This window comes from Mustelus asterias, chromosome 23 (assembly GCF_964213995.1).
Source record: "Mustelus asterias chromosome 23, sMusAst1.hap1.1, whole genome shotgun sequence".
In the NCBI taxonomy this organism is placed as follows: Eukaryota; Metazoa; Chordata; class Chondrichthyes; order Carcharhiniformes; family Triakidae; genus Mustelus; species Mustelus asterias.
The window spans coordinates 26,151,047-26,167,922 of record NC_135823.1 but is presented as its reverse complement, the minus strand read 5'-3'; the positions used below and the strand labels follow the sequence as shown (position 1 = coordinate 26,167,922).

General features: G+C 43.6%; 1 pseudogene; it reads left to right on the top strand.

Moving 5' to 3' along the window:
• Window positions 1–255: 255 nt before the first annotated feature.
• Window positions 256–385, top strand: LOC144510955 (U2 spliceosomal RNA; annotated as a pseudogene).
• The last annotated feature ends 16,491 nt before the right edge of the window (window positions 386–16,876 follow it).

Genomic DNA, 16,876 nt, shown 5'->3' with positions numbered 1-16,876 from the left:
GTTAATTAGCAAAATAAAAGTACATGGAGAAGGAGGCAATATCCTGTCATGGATTGAGGATTGGCTAGCAGACAAAAAACAGAGTAGTAGCAATAAACAGGTAATTTTTGCATTGGCAGCCTGTGGCTAATGGGATACCACACGGATCAATACTTGGGCCCCAGCTGTTCACAATATATATCAATGATTTGAATGTGGGGACCAAATGTAATATTTCCAAGTTCACAATCAAGTGTAGTATCTGTTCTTATCAGTATCGCTTCTCGGCCTTTTGGCTAAAATCAAGTGTAGTATCAGATCTGCACTTGGTTGAGGTCATGAGGTTACGCTGAGGCTTCATATGTTTCGTATGAAGCAATTTTTAAAAGCGGCATCTCGGCCTTTTGGCTAAGATGCAAATGAGCTCAAGTCTTGGAGGAGGATCCTCCCCCTTCTCCAATCAGCTTGACTCATGTAGATCAGGCCCAGGACAGGGTGGTTTAGTCGCCCGCCCTGTCTTGTCAGCCTGGATCGGAAATGTCTCAACTTGTTGAGACTCTGAATTGGATTTGATTTGATTGATTTGGAAAATAATTTTTTAAAAAAAATTTCCAAGTTCACAGATAACACAAAGCTGGGTGGAAATGTGTGTTGAGGAAGATGTAAAGCAGTTACAGGAGGATTTGGACAGAGTGAGTGGGCATGAACATGGCTGATGAATGTGGAAAAGTGTGAAGTAATCCATTTTGGTAGGACATGTGCAGAGTATTTCCTAAATGGTAAGAAATTAGAAAGTTTAAATGTACAAAGGGAGCTAGGTAACCTTGTCCATAAGTCACTGAAGGCGAGCATGCAGATACAGGAAGCTATAAGAAAGGCTGATGGAATGTTAGCTTTTATCACAAGAGGATTTGAGTACAAGAGTAGTGACATCTTGCTTCAAATGAATTGGAGCTTGGGTTAGACTGCACCTGGAGTACTATGTGCAGTTTTGGTCTCCTTACCTCAGAAAGGATATTATTGCCATAAAGGGAATGCAACAAAGGTTCACTAGACTTGTTCCAGGGATGGCAGGACTGTTTTATGAAGAGACTGGGCAAAATGGGACTGTATTCTCTTAGAGTTTCAAAGAATGAGAGGTTATCTCCTTGAAACCTATGAAATACTTAAAGGAATAGACAGGGTAGATGCAGTTAAGATGTTTCCCTTCGTTGGGGAGTCTAGAATCAGGAGCACAATTTAAAAATAAGGGGAAAGCCACTTAGGACCAAGATGCAGAGAAATGTCTTTACAGAGAGGATTGTGAATCTTTGCAATTGTTACAATTCCAGTTGATATAATTGGATGGGAAGATTCCAGAATGGAACCCTGGTTCACAAGATAGTAACTTTACTTATTTTTTAAAATGTGGAGGAACAGAGGCACAGGACTGCTAATTAGTTTTAACAACAAGAAAAAAAATTAAACATAAAAAGTTCAATTATGATAAAATACTCCTTTACTTCTCCCTTAGCTTCACAAATACACACAGATTTAAAGGTTAACATGGATTACAAAGCATATCTTAAGCTACACTGATCTCAGTAAGACAAAATCCCTTTAAACATAAACGGATCAAATACACTCTCCACTCTGAACCCAAGTAAATGTCTGTGGATTTCCAAATCCCCCCAGATGATCGTCATATGAGAGTTTCCAAACTCCACTCCCAAAAAAAACATCCTTTAAAATCTTCTTTCATAACAATGCTTTCCATCAGCAGTTTTCATTCTAAAATCTAGTCGAGGGTTTCCAAGTTACTCTTTCAAACAAAGCTTCCACTCTGCTTTTAACAAGGAATCCAGCAGCCAGGCTTTACAACCCCCTTTAGGATTTCTTTGTCTTGACTGTTGTACAAACTCTTCACAATAGCTTTAACTATCAATTCCCAGACTCCATTGAAATGGCATCAAACCTTTGGTTTACCTCCGAAGTCTGCTTTGCCACTTTAAGTCTGATTACCGCAGCTGCCTCTTTCACTCACAATAGCTTGTTTGCTTTTCCCTTGAATTCTCCTAAGCAATACCTTGTTCTCTGATCTTTTAACTTCAGTCTTTCCAAGACTTCATTTCTGTCCCATTTCCCTAGTTATCTGCGCTGCATCCGAGTCTTTGGGAAGTCTGTCTCTTTGCAACTTTCTTGTCCTGTCCAGTGAGTCTTCTCCTGGCAGAGCTGAGAGATGTTTACTCCCTGGTGTACTACTTCAACTGCAATATATCCAGCTAAAACTAAATTCAAAAATATTTTTCTGCCTTAAAAGGCCCTAAGTTGCTAAGCAACAGTTACATGCTTCTTCCTTTTATTTACTCTTCATTCCTTAACCCTCTCTAAGCACAATCGAAGCACAGTTGGAACTGAAACCAATTCCCACACACACAAACATCTTTGTCAAGCATGGATCTAACTAGGTTTAACCCTTCCAGGCACAGAAACATTAAATTAAGCCCACTTAAAACTATATCTTATTTCTAATATTTATCAATACAATTTTAAATCCCTTGAAACTACCTTTGTTTTACTAACAGAATTCTCTACCCAAGAGGGCTATAGAAGGCTCAGTCATAGTGTATGTTTAAAGCAGAGAATGCTAGATTTCTGATTAACTTTAATGCAAAGGGTCAAGTGAGTGTAAAAAGACATTGAAGTGTCTGATCAGCCATGATCACATTAAATGGTGGAGCAGGTTCGATGGGCTGAATGACACCCTGCCATTCCTATGTTCCTAATACTATCCTCTTGGTTGTGCCCCACCACCCATTTTGTCATTTGATGTCCCCCATCATCCGCCCTTTCACAGACCTTCTCTCTTGTCCTTTTCCACCCTCACCCATTTCATTCACATAAAAGCAATTGCATTTCTAACTTTTCCCAGTTCTGATGACAGGTCATGAACTGAAACGTTAACTTTGTTACTTTCCACAGATGCTACCAGACCTGCTGAGTATTTCCAGCATTTTGTTTTTATTTCAGATTTCCAGCATCTGTAGAATCTTGCTTTTGACTGAAATGAAACTTGTTGAGTAAGAATTGCATTCCCTGCATGTTTGTGGGCTGATTTTAGTAATTATGCATTGCACCAGCTCATTGACACCAGTGATGTCATGATCTTGCTTTCTGATCGTCCTGAGGCGCACAGGGGATGCAACTGCATGCACCACTCCAGTTGCTTTACACACATGACGCACACGAGAACCTCTCATGCTCAACTCTGCAGACAGCACGAGGCAAGTGAATTTACCAGTTGAATGTCCCTCTGAATTTACCAGTTGAATGTCCCTCTGAATTTGTCAGAAAATTCTAATGACGTTGGCTTTGTGGTGCCCAGGACCAATGTCTGGGAAATAGAATCAAATTTCCTATATGACACAAGAATGTGGTGGGTACAATATGGTTCAATTTCTGCTGCAATTCATACTAAAACATGATGAACAACAATTTGCGCTTTTATCACTTGTAATGTGATATAATAGCCAGAATGCTTCACGGAAGAGCAGGCAGACATTAACAGTGTAAAGAGAATTTGACCAAAGCTGTGGTCAAGGGGACAAGTTTTCAAAAGGGATTTGAGGCATAGAATCATAGAATTCCTATAGTGCAGAAGGAAGCCATTTGGTCCATCGACCAACCACAATCCCACCCAAGCCCTATTCCCGTAATCCCACATGTTTACCCTGCTAATCCCCTGACACTTAAGGGTCAATTTAATATGGCCAATCAACCTAACCGGCACATCTTGGGAGAGTGGGAGGAAACCGGAGCACCCAGAGGAAACCCACACAGACATGGGGAGAATGTGCAAACTCCACATAGACAGTGACCCGAGGCCGGAATTGAACCCAGGTTCCTGGCGCTATGAGGCAGCAGTGTTAACTGCTGTGCCACCATGCCACCCCAAATATTACTCAGCAGAGAGGATCAAGGTGAGCTTTCTAGGACACTATACCAAGATGTCAGGCTTTATGAGCGAATGCAGAACAGAGAGAATGATATGCATAGGAGGTTAGAATCAAAAAATACAGGACACAATCTGACTTTTGGGCTGAAGGAAGTAGCGAAAGGTGAGGCCATGTAAGGATTTGTAAATGAGGCAAAGGATTTCAAATTTGGCATATGGAACCACCAGAGGCAGACATGGACACAGGGAATGAGGAAGCGGCACTTCCAGGATAGGATTTGAGCAAGTGTAATTACTTGAGCTGACAAAGGCATGGACAAGATTTTCAGCAGGAGCAGAGTGAAAAATGGGTGGTCTTATTGGCAGCTAGGAGGTGGGGCTTGACTCCCAATTCAGAATGAAGCAGGACTCTGAGGCTTCTCTCCACAGGACTCAGCCTGAAGAAGCTGTGGGAAGTGGATGGGATGCGAAACTGGAGTCTTAGAGTGAAAGTGACAAATTGTTTTCAGTTACAATTTTTTTGGAATAGCAGCTGGAAATATAAATTGTACACCAGATGGCGTCAGTATACAGCACACGCTACTAACTACAGCAAAATTCATTAAGGATGAATTTTAGTGTTAGCCCTCATGTCTATTATGCTTAGTGCTTCATCTGTTTGGCATTCATTAATAATCAGTGAAGTGCATGATAGTTACTACCACTTTTATGGTTGTGAATATAGTTGGAGCTATTTAAATTGGCACAGATAAATAGAAGATCCAATAGAATAAACAAACTACAAACCAATTTACCTTAATCTGTTTGCAATGGACCTATCCACAAGGCTAACTGGTAATTTAAACTGCTTTTATATTGGTCTTTTAATTTGGATTCTGGAAGCTTAGCAATTAAGAGCTAACTTCTGGCTATTTATTCTGTTAAATCCCTTTACTGTAGCCTGCTGGAAGACTCATAGACCCAGATCAACAAGCTAACTGCCAGGATATGGAAAACAAGTTAGATCTTCAAAACTCTGTACCTATATTCTTATATTCATGACCCCTTGTTCTGGATTCACCTTCAAAGCGAAACAGTGGCTGCACATCAACCCTATCAATATAGGACCTCAATCCTGTCTCTTTTCACTTTTCCAGAGTAAAAATCCTGCCTGCTAAATCTCATCCGATAGTTAATTCTGGGGAACATCTGTGTAGATTTTTTCTGTACTTTTACCAGTGCTTAAATATCCTTTTTGTAATGATTAGACTGTGTGGTCTAAAATTATATTACCCCCCTGCTTTTGCTTGCTATTTTGCCAAAGTTTAGAGCATTATATGCACTATTTTGGCATTGCCAACTTAAGTTGATACTTTCAGCCATTTATGTAACTATTCCAAGATTTCTATGCTCCCTTTAGTTTCTTACCTTGTAAAGAATGCCTGGCCTCCTTATTCCTGCCACCAAAATCAACCGCCTCACACTTTACTATATTGAATTTAATTTACTATTTATCCACCCACACTGCAAGCTCGTTTACATCATTGGATCATAAAATGGTTACAGCATGGGAGGCTACTCGGCCTATCATTTTACCAACACTTTGCAAGACAAATTCACCAAATGCCAATCCCCCATCTTTTCCCCATAACTCTGCAAATCTTCCCTCTCACGGCACGGGCGGCACGGTGACACAGTAGTTAGCACTGCTGTCTCACAAAGCCAGGGACCTGAGTTGGATTCCCGGCTTGGGTCACTGTCTGTGTGGAGTTTGCATGTTCTCCCCGTGTCAGTGTGGGTTTCCTCCGGGTGCTCCGGTTTCCTCCCACAGTCTGAAAGACGTGCTGGTTGGGTACATTGACCCGAACAGGTGCCGGAGTGTGGCGACTAGGGGATTTTCACAGTAGCTTTATTGCAGTGTTAACATAAGCCTTACTTGTGACTAATAGACTTTAACTTCTCCAGATAAGGATCCAATTCTTTTTTGAAAGACACAATTGAATCTGGTCCACTACATTATCAGGCTTCCAAATCCTACCTACTCACTTTGTCAAAATGGTTTTCCTCATGTGACAACTACTTCTTTTGCCAATCGCTTAAAATTAGCATCCTCTGGTTCCCAATCCTTCCACCATCGGGAACGGTTTGCCCCTAATTACTGTGTCCAGACCCCTCATGATTTTGAATACCTCTATCAAACCTCTCAACCTTCTCTCTGAGGAGAACAACCCCAGTTTCTCCAATCTATCTACGTAACTAAAGTCCCTCATGCCTGGAACCATTCTTCTGAATCTTTTCTGCTCCCTCTCTAATGCCTGAATCTACATTCTTCCAAAATGTGGTGTCCAGAATAGAGCACAGTTCTCCAGTTGAGGCCAGACTGGTGTTTTCTGCCTATTTATCACAACTTCCTTGCTTTTGTACTCTATGCTGCTAATTATAAAGCCTAGGATGCCCTTTTGCTTTATTAATCACCATCTCAACCTGCCTTGCCACCTTCAATAATTTAGTATATCTATCCCCAGGTCCCTCTGCTCTTGTAGAATTACACCCTTTATTTTATGTTGCCTCTCCCCATTCTTCCAATCAAACTGAGTCACTTCACTCTTCTCTGCATTAGATTTCAGCCACTACTGGCACATTGTCAACCTGTCTATGTCCTTTTGAAGGTTAATGCTACCCTCCTCACAGTTAACAATATTTCCAAGCTTTGTGTCATCTGCAAATTTTGAAATTTGCAAATTCTTGTGCACCAAAGTCTACATCATAAATAAAGATCAAGAAGAGCAGGAGTCTTAAAACCAACTCCTGGGGAACCCCACTATAAACCTTAATCCAGTTCAAAAAACATCCTTTAACACTACACCCTCTTTCCTTTTACTCGGAGTAAGAGGCACACAAGAAGTGGAAGAAGCCACAACCTAAGGGACCCACAGTCCGAGTGAGTATATTTGGGAATTTGGATTAAAGTGGGAATTTGGTGCAGAGGGGAAAGAGGTGCTCTTTTGCTTTTTAACTTTTTCACTCTCCAGAAAGTGGTCGGGCTCTGCTGCAGGTGTAACTAGCTGTTTTGTGCGTATCTGGCATTTAGTTCATGTTTTAAGGTTTATTCCATTCCTGAGGTTTAAAATAGTACAGAAACTGTTCTTTTGTAAATTGAAAATACATACAAAGCATCACAAATAATTCATTAATTTACTTAAGTGATTATTTAAAATATATTAAGGATGGCAGGACAGGTGATGTGTCAAGGCTGCAGCATGTGGGAGCTCCTGGGTAACATTGTGATCCAGGGTAGGCACGTCTGCAACAAGGCCTCATTGTTCAGCCAGAGTGAGACAGAGAGGAGAGATTCATTGCAGGCGTGCTGGGGTAAGAGATCTACTTTTAAAATACTTTTAATTTAAAAATAATACTTTTAATTTAGTTTAAATTACTTTTTCGCGGGTGTTTTTTAAAAAAAAAACTTTGAACTCTAACCCGGAAGTAGGCCGCTGGGTGTTCTGGGAAGGGCCAAATTTTTCTTCAGCGCGCGGGAGGTACATAAGTAGGACGCACTATCCAGCGGGCAGCGTCGTTAGCCGGCAGCGGAGTGAGCAGGGAGCAGAGTGAGAGCTGACAGGCTTTGGCTCATCGGACTTCGGCGTAAACAGACAGAGGCAGGGTAGGTTTAGATAGTTTTTACTGTGTTATTGGAAGAAAGAGGGAATTATGAGTGTGAGGCCAGTTTGTTGTTCTCAGTGTCGGATGTGGGTGGTCCTGGAGTCTCCTAGCCTCCTGGACGTCCATATCTGCGCCAGGTGTGTCGAGCTGCAGCTCCTAAGGGACCACGTTAGGGAACTCGAACTGCAGCTCAATGACCTTCGTCTGGTTAAGGAGAATGAGGGGCTGATAGATAGGAGTTACAGGCAGGTGGTCACACTGGGGCCACAGGAGGCAGACAAGTGGGTCACGGTTAGGAAGGGGAAGGGTCAGGTACTAGAGAGCACCCCAGTGGCTGTGCCCCTTAAAAATAAGTACTCCTGTTTAAGTACTGTTGGAGGGAGCAGCCTACCTGGGGGAAGCAACAGTGGCCGTGCCTCCGGCGCAGAGTCCGGCCCGGCAGCTCAGAAGGGTAATGAAAGGGAGGATGAGCAAACTGACCACAGCACCAGGGTACAGGGAGCCATTCAAGTGGGGGGAGAAACAAGAAATGTAGTAGAAATTGGGGATAGGACACTTTTGGATGCTGTTGGGGTGGGGGGACTTATCAGGGGTAAGCCATGGTGTACAGGTCACTGGCTCAGAGTCTGTCCTTGTGGCTCAGAAGGGAAGGGGGGAGAGGAGTAGAGGATTAGTCATTGGGGACTCCATAGTTAAAGGGACGGATAGGAGATTCTGCGGGAACGCGAGAGACTCGCGGTTGGCGTGTTGCCTCCCAGGAGCCAGAGTCCGCGATGTCTCGGATGATGTTTCCGAAATCCTTAAGGGGGAGGGGAACCAGCCCCAAATTGTGGTTCACACAGGCACTCAAGACATAGGTAGGAAAAGGGATGGGGATGTAAGGCAGAAATTCAGGGAGTTAGGGTGGAAGCTTAGGGCTAGAACAAACAAAGTTGTTATCTCTGGTTTGTTACCCGTGCCACGTGATAGTGAGGAGAGGAATAGGGAGAGAGAGCAGTTGAACACGTGGTTACAGGGATGGGGCAGGAGGGAGGGTTTCAGATACCTGGACAATTGGGGCTTTTTCTGGGGTAGTTGGGACCTCTACAAACAGGATGGTCTGCACCTGAACCAGAGGGGTACCAATATCTTGGGGGGGAAATTTGCTAATGCTCTTCGGGAGGGTTTAAACTAATTCAGCAGGGGGTGGGTACCTGAATTGTAGCTCCGGTGTACAGGAGGTTGAGAGTAGTGAGGTCATGGATGAGATTTCAGGGTCGCAGGAGTGTACTGGCAGGCAGGAAGGTGGTTTGAAGTGCGTCTACTTCAACGCCAGGAGCATCCGGAATAAGGTGAGTGAACTTGCAGCATGGGTTAGTACCTGGGATTTCGATGTTGTGGCCATTTCGGCGACATGGATAGAGCAGGGACAGGAATGGTTGTTGCGGGTTCCGGGGTTTAGATGTTTCAGTAAGTGCAGGGAAGGTGGTAAAAGAGGGGGAGGTGTGGCATTGTTAGTCAAGGACAGTATTACGGTGGCAGAAAGGACATTTGATGACGACTCGTCTACTGAGGTAGTTTGGGCTGAGGTTAGAAACAGGAAAGGAGAGGTCACCCTGTTGGGAGTTTTTTATAGACCTCCGAAAAGTTCCAGAGATGTAGAGGAAAAGATTGCAAAGATGATTCTGGATAGGAGCGAAAGTAACAGGGTAGTTGTTCTGGGGGACTTTAACTTTACAAATATTGACTGGAAAAGCTATAGTTCGAGTACTTTAGAGGGGTCAGTTTTTGTCCAATGTGTGCAGGAAGGTTTCCTGACACAGTATATAGATAGACCGACAAGAGGCAAGGCCACATTGGATTTGGCACTGGGTAATGGACCAGGCCAGGTGTTAGATTTGGAGGTAGGTGAGCACGTTGGTGACAGTGACCACAATTCGATTACGTTTACCTTAGCAATGGAAAGGGATAGGTATATACCAAAGGGCAAGAGTTATAGCTGGGGGAAAGGAAATTATGATGCGATAAGGCGAGATTTAGCTGGCATAGGTTGGGGAAGGACACTGCAGGGGATGGGCACAATTGTAATGTGGAACTTGTTCAAGGAACAGCTACTACGCGTCCTTGATAAATATGTACCTGTCAGGCAGGGAGGAAGCAGTCGTGTGAGGGAACAGTGGTTTACTAAGGAGGTTGAATCTCTTTTGAAGCGGAAGAAGGAGATTTATGTTAAGATGAGACGTGAAGGCTCAGTTAGGGCACTTGAGAGTTACAAGTTAGCCAGGAAGGACCTAAAGAAAGAGTTAAGAGGAGCCAGGAGGGGACATGAGAAGTCTTTGGCAGGTAGGATCAAGGAAAACCCTAAAGCTTTCTATAGGTATGTCAGGAGTAAAAGAATGACTAGGGTAAGATTAGGCCAGTCAAGGACAGTAGTGGGAAGTTGTGTGTGGAGTCTGAAGAGATAGGAGAGGCACTAAATTAATATTTTCCGTCGGTATTCACACAGGAGAGGGACAGTGTTGTCGAGAGGAGTACTGAGATGCAGGCAGTTGGACTGGACAGGATTGAGGTTCATAAGGAGGAGGTGTTAGCAATTCTGGAAAGAGTAAAAATAGATAGGTCCCCTGGGCCAAATGGGATTTATCCTAGGATTCTCTGGGAGGCTAGAGAGGAGATTGCAGAGCCTTTGGCTTTGATCTTTGTGTCGTCATTGTCTACAGGAACAGTGCCAGAAGACTGGAGGATAGCAAATGTTGTCCCCTTGTTCAAGAAGGGGAGTAGGGACAACCCTGGTAATTATAGACCGGTGAGCCTTACTTCTGTTGTGGGCAAAGTTTTGGAAAGGAGTATAAGAGATAGGATTTATAATCACCTAGAAAGGAATAATTTGATTAGGAATAGTCAGCACGGTTTTGTGAAGGGTAGGTCGTGCCTCACAAACCTTATTGAGTTCTTTGAGAAGATGACCAAAGAGATGGATGAGGGTAAAGCGGTTGATGTGGTGTATATGGATTTCAGCAAAGCGTTTGATAAGGTTCCCCATGGTAAGCTTTGCAGAAGATACGGAGACATGGGATTGAGGGTGATTTAGTGGTTTGGATCAGGAATTGGCCAGCTGTAAGAAAACAGAGGGTGGTGGTTGATGGGAAATATTCATCCTGGGAGCTACTAGTGGTGTACCGCAAGGATCTGTTTTGGGGCCACTGCTGTTTGTCATTTTTATAAGTGACTTGTATGAGGGCGTAGAAAGATGGATTAGTAAATTTGCGGATGACACTAAAGTCGGTGGAGTTGTAGACAGTGCGGAGGGAAGTGGCAGGTTACAGAGGGACATAGATAAGCTGCAGAGCTGGCTGAGAGGTGGCAAATGGAGTTTAATGCGGAAAAGTGTGAGGTGATTCACTTTGGAAGGAGTAACAGGAATACAGAGTACTGGGCTAATGCTAAGATACTTGGTAGTGTGGATGAACAGAGGAATCTGGGTGTCCATGTGCATAGATCCCTGAAAGTTGGCACCCAGGTTGATAGGGTTGTTAAGAAGGCATACGGTGTGTTAGCTTTTATTGGTAGAGGGATTGAGTTTCGGAGCCAGGAGGTCATGCTGCAACTGTACAAAACTCTGGTGCGGCCACACTTGAAGTATTGCGTACAGTTCTGGTCGCCGCATTATAGGAAAGATGTGGAAGTGTTGGAAAGGGTGCAGAGGAGATTTACCAGGATGTTGCCTGGTATGGTGGGAAGATGGTATGAGGAAAGGCTGAGGGACTTGAGGTTGTTTTCGTTAAGAGAGAAGAAGGTTAAGAGGTGACTTAATAGAGGCATACAAGATGATCAGAGGATTAGATAGGGTGGATAGTGAGAGCCCTTTTCCTCGGATGGTGATGGCTAACACGAGGGGACATAGCTTTAAATTGAGGGGTGAGAGATATAGGACAGATGTTAGAGGTAGGTTCATTACTCAGAGAGTAGTAAGGGCGTGGAATGCCCTGCCTGCAGCAGTAGTGGACTCGTCAACATTAAGAGCATTCAAATGGTTATTGGATAAACATATGGATGATATTGGAATAGTGTAGAGTAGAGGGCTTTAGATGGGTTTCACTGGTCGGCGCAACATCGAGGGCCGAAGGGCCTGTACTGCGCTGTTATGTTCTATGTTCTAAGTGTTTGTGACTTGGAGAACTTGGAGATTCATTGAGCTGGAGGCTGATCTGCAGACACTGCAACACATCAGGGAGGGAGAGAGTTACGTGGATTCCTTGTTGCAGGAGGCGGTCACATCTCTTAGGGACAGGGTCGTCTTGTTTGGAAAGTGGTCAGGGACAGCGGAGTGTGATTGCAGCTGAGGTAGGTAAGGGGACCCAGAGGGCAAGAGTGCAGAAGTGTCAGCCTTTGCAATTGTCCAACAGGTTTGAGGTTCTCAGCTTGTTTGGATGAGAGTGGGGGCTGCAGGGTGGATGAGCTGACTGGTCATGGCACCATGGTACAGGTTGCCATTCAAGTGGGGTGCTAGGGCCATATAAAAAAGTAGTAGTAGGGGACAGTATAGTGAGGGCATTGACACTGTTCTCTGCAGCAAAGAGCCAGAGTCCAGGCGGCTGTGTTGTCTACATGGGGCCAGAGTTCGGGACTTCAGCTCCAGGTTAGAGAGGAATTTGCAGTGGGAGAGGGAGGATCTCATTGTCGTGATCCATATAGGTACTAATGACATAGGTAGAATGAGGAAAGAGGTTCTGCATAGAGTGTTTGAAGAGCTAAGTACTATTTTGAACAATAGAACCTCCAAATTTATAATCTCTGGATTATTACCTGAGCTGCATGTAAATTGGCATATGGTACATAAAATTAGAGAGATGAACACGTGGCTCCAGGACTGGTGTAGGAGAAGTGGGTTTCAGTTCATGAGGCACTGGCAGCAGTACTGTGGAAAGTGGGAGCTATACCGTTGGGACGACCTCATAGAGTCATAGAGTTTTACAGCATGGAAACAGGCCCTTCGGCCCAACCTGTCCATGCCGCCCTTTTTTTTTAAAACCCCTGAGCTAATCCCAATTGCCCGCATTTGGCCCATCTCCCTCTATACCCATCATACCCATGTAACTATCTAAATGCTTTTTAAAAGATAAAATTGTACCCACCTCTACTACTACCTCTGGCAGCTTGTTCCAGACACTCACCACCCTCTGTGTGAACAAATTGCCCCTCTGGACACTTTTGTATCTCTCCCCTCTCACCTTAAACCTATGCCCTCTAGTTTTAGACTCCCCTACCTTTGGGAAAAGATATTGACTATCTACCTTATCTATGCCCCTCATTATTTTATAGACCTCTATAAGGTCACCCCTCAGCCTCCTACGCTCCAGAGAAAAAAGTCCCAGTCTATTCAGCCTCTCCTTATAACTCAATCCATCAAATCCCGGTAGCATCCTAGTAAATCTTTTCTGCACTCTCTCTAGTTTAATAATATCCTTTCTATAATAGGGTGACCAGAACTGCACACAGTATTCCAAGTGTTGTTCTGACCGATGAAACCATGCATGCCGAATGCCTTCTTCACCACTCTGTCCACCTGTGACTCCACTTTGAAGGAGCTATGAACATGTCCCCTTAGATCTCTTTGTTCTGTAACTCTCCCCAGTGCCCTACCATTAACTGAGTAAGTCCTGCCCTGGTTCAATCTACCAAAATGCATCACCTCGCATTTGTCTAAATTAAACTCCATCTACCATTCGTCAGCCCACTGGCCCAATTGATCAAGATCCCATTGCAATTGGAGATAACTTTCTTCACTGTCCACTATGCCACCAATCTTGGTGTCATCTGCAAACTTACTAACTATGCCCCCTATATTCTCATCCAAATCATTAATATAAATGACAAATAACAGTGGGCCCAGCACTGATCCCTGAGGCACACCGCTGGTCACAGGCCTCCAGTTTGAAAAACAACTCTCTACCACCACCCTCTGGCTTCTGTCAAGAAGCCAATTTTGTATCCATTTTGATACCTCACCCTGGATCTCGTGAGATTTAACTATGCAACAACCTACCATGCGGTACCTTGTCAAAGGCCTTGCTAAAGTCCACGTAGACAACATCAACTGCACTGCCCTCATCTACCTTCTTGGTTACCCCTTCAAAAAACTCAATTAAATTTGTGAGGCATGATTTTTCACTCACAAAGCCATGCTGACTGTCCCTAATCAGTCCTTGCATCTCTAAATGCCTGTAGATCCTGTCTCTCAAAATACCTTCCAACAATTTACCCACCACAGATGTGAGGCTCACTGGCATGTAGTTCCCAGGCTTTTCTCTGCAGCCCTTTTTAAACAAAGGCACAACATTTGCCACTCTCCAATCTTCAGGCACCTCACCCGTGACTATCAATGATTCAAATATCTCAGCTAGGGGACCCGCAATTTCCTCCCTAGCCTCCCACAATGTCCTGGGATATACTTCATCAGGTTCCGGGGATTTATCTACCTTGATGCGCTTCTAAGAATTCCAGCACCTCCTTCTCTGTAATATGTACACTCCTCAAGACATCACTACTTATTTCCCCAAGTTCCCTAACATCCATGCTTTTCTCAACTGTAAATATCGATGAGAAATATTCATTTAGGATCTCACCCATCTCTTGTGGATCCGCAGATAGATGACCTTGTTGATCCTTAAGAGGCCCTACTCTCTCCCTTGTTACTCTTTTGCCCTTTATGTATTTGTAGAAGATCTTTGGATTCTCCTTTGCCTTATCTGAACTGTGCTGGGACCAGTGTTCTTGCAAACTGCATAACTGGGGAAGTAGAGAGGGCTTTAAACTAAATAGAGAGGACATGGGAAGGTGCTGGGGAGGGGATATGTAGGCTTAGAAACCAAAAGGATATGTCAGCATTCAGAAGGAGCTATTTAGGTAATGGTACACTGTGTGACAGGCAGGGATAGAGCGTAGAAACATTAAAAAAAAACAGCAAATAGGGTTAAAGGGGGGGAAATGGTAAAAAGAAAAAACGATGGCTGTTTACATAAATGCACCTAGTATTTGGCACAAAATAAATGAATTAAAGGCACAAATTGTGATTAATGGGAATAATCTTAGAGCGACATGGTTGCAAGGAGATCAAGGCTGGGAACTAAATTTTCAGGAGTTTGTGACAATTTGTAAGGACCAACTGGAAGGACAGGGTCATGGGTATCTTTGTTAGTATGGGATGGAATAAATGCAAAATCAAGAAATGATCTTGGATCAAAAGATGTAGAATCCATATGGGCAGAGGTAAGAAATTACAAGGGGAAGAAGACACTGCTGGGTCTAATCTGTAGCCACCCCTAACAGTAGCTACACTGTAGGAGGGAGGATAAATCAGGAGATAATGAGGACATGTAATCTTCATGTGGATTGGGAAAATCAAATTGGCAGAGATAGCCATGAGGAAGAATTCATAGAGTGTATTCAGGAAAGTTTCCCAGAACAATATGTTGTGGATCCAGCCAGGGATCAAGTTATTTTAGATCTGGTAATATGTAATGAGGCAGGTTTAATAAACACAGAGTAAAAGAACCCCTAGGAAACAGTGACCATAACATGGTAGAATTTAGCATTCAGTTTGAGAGTGAGAAACTTGGGTCAAAAGCAACTGTGCTAAACTTAAATAAGGGTTAGAATCACAGAATCCTACAGTGCAGCAGGAGGCCATTTGGCCCATCAAATCTGCACCGACCACAATCCCACCCAGACCCAAAGGAATGAGGGCAGAGTTGGCTGGGGTGAACTGAGAAAGAGGTTTAGCTGGAAAGACTGTTGATCAGCAATAGCAGACATTTATGAAAATAGTTAATGACTCAGAGCTAAGATATATTCCAGTGAGGAACATGGATTCCAAGAAGGTGATAAATCAACTATGGTTAACCAAGGAAGTTAAGTATAGTATTAAACTGAAAGAAAAAAAAGATACAATATGGCAAAGCCCAGTGGTAAACCAGAGGACTGGGAAAGTTTTAAAAACCAGTGAAAAATGACCAAAAGAAGAGGAAGAAGATAAACTATGAGGGTAACTGGCAAGTAATATAAGAATGGACAGTAAGAGCTTCTTTAAATATACAAAAAGGAAAAGAGAGGCCAAAGTGAACATATGCCCAATAAAGAACGAGACTGGAGAAATACTAATGGGGAACCAGGAAATCAGAGAGGAGTTAAATAAATACTTTGTGTCAGTCTTCACAGTAGAAGACATCAATAACATTCCAAAAATACTAAATAATCAAGGGAGAAAAGTGGGGGTGGAAATAAATACAATGGAGGGTGATTTAGCAACCGCATCCGCCATGGGCGCAAACAGTGATGCGAATGCAAAGTCTTGTGAGAGTAGGGAAACAGGATTCTCACCGACAGGATCTTGTTTCCCAATTTTTTCACACCTCTCGTCAGTGACGCAACATGTTTCTGGCCCACAAAGGGTGAGAACCTCATTGTAATACACTTATATAAATTAACACCACATGATCCCCCCCACTTAATATTCATACCTCGCCGAAGTGCTATCACAGATGTATAAAGGCTTGAATCAGTCAATGGAATCACCAAGGCGGGGGGGCATGGTAAGTATGGACCTTGGGGGAGGCAAGGAATATGCCTGGGCAGTGCCTTGCCCTGGCATAGGTTAACACTGCCCCTGGCAGAGGGGGCAGTGTCCGACTCATCCGTGGCTAGTTTTTACTTCTACTGTGACGGGAGGTTCTGAGGTGGTTGATTTTGGGACTTTTTGTGAGTTGAGATGGTATTCATGTAGCTGTTGGTTGTGTGTTTAAGAAGATGTAGAGAGAGTGAAGGCAGTCTGTATGTAATCATCTGGAATGGTGACACTGGTTTCAGAAAGCATTCCTTAATAGGGTTGGGTTGTTCCCGCTTCCAAGGCCCTTTCTTCGATGGGCCTGGACCATTTACTATCTCCTGTTTGGAGCCTGGAAGCTCGATTCTCCTTTGCCATATTTCAGACAGTAACAGAGCTCCACATCTTTTGAAGAAATACCAGGCACAAACACAAACTTTGCATTGAACCAACTTGTTATAAAGTCAAAATAAGCTGCTTTGAGATTTCCACCCCCTGGGGGGACACTGGACTGTCTTCCCTCCATCCTCAGGTGGTCTGTCTATAGGTGGTGCTTATAGTGCCTGAAGCCCACTATGGAGACACATGAAGAAAGCTTGGTTGGTTTCCTGCTGTTATAATTAGCCTTGCTATATCTGATTGGATGTCTTCCTCTTACCTCCAACCACCCGTCCAGTCAGATAGTCTTTTCCCACAATTCTAATGTCTTGATAACTAACAAACAAAACATGTCCACAGAA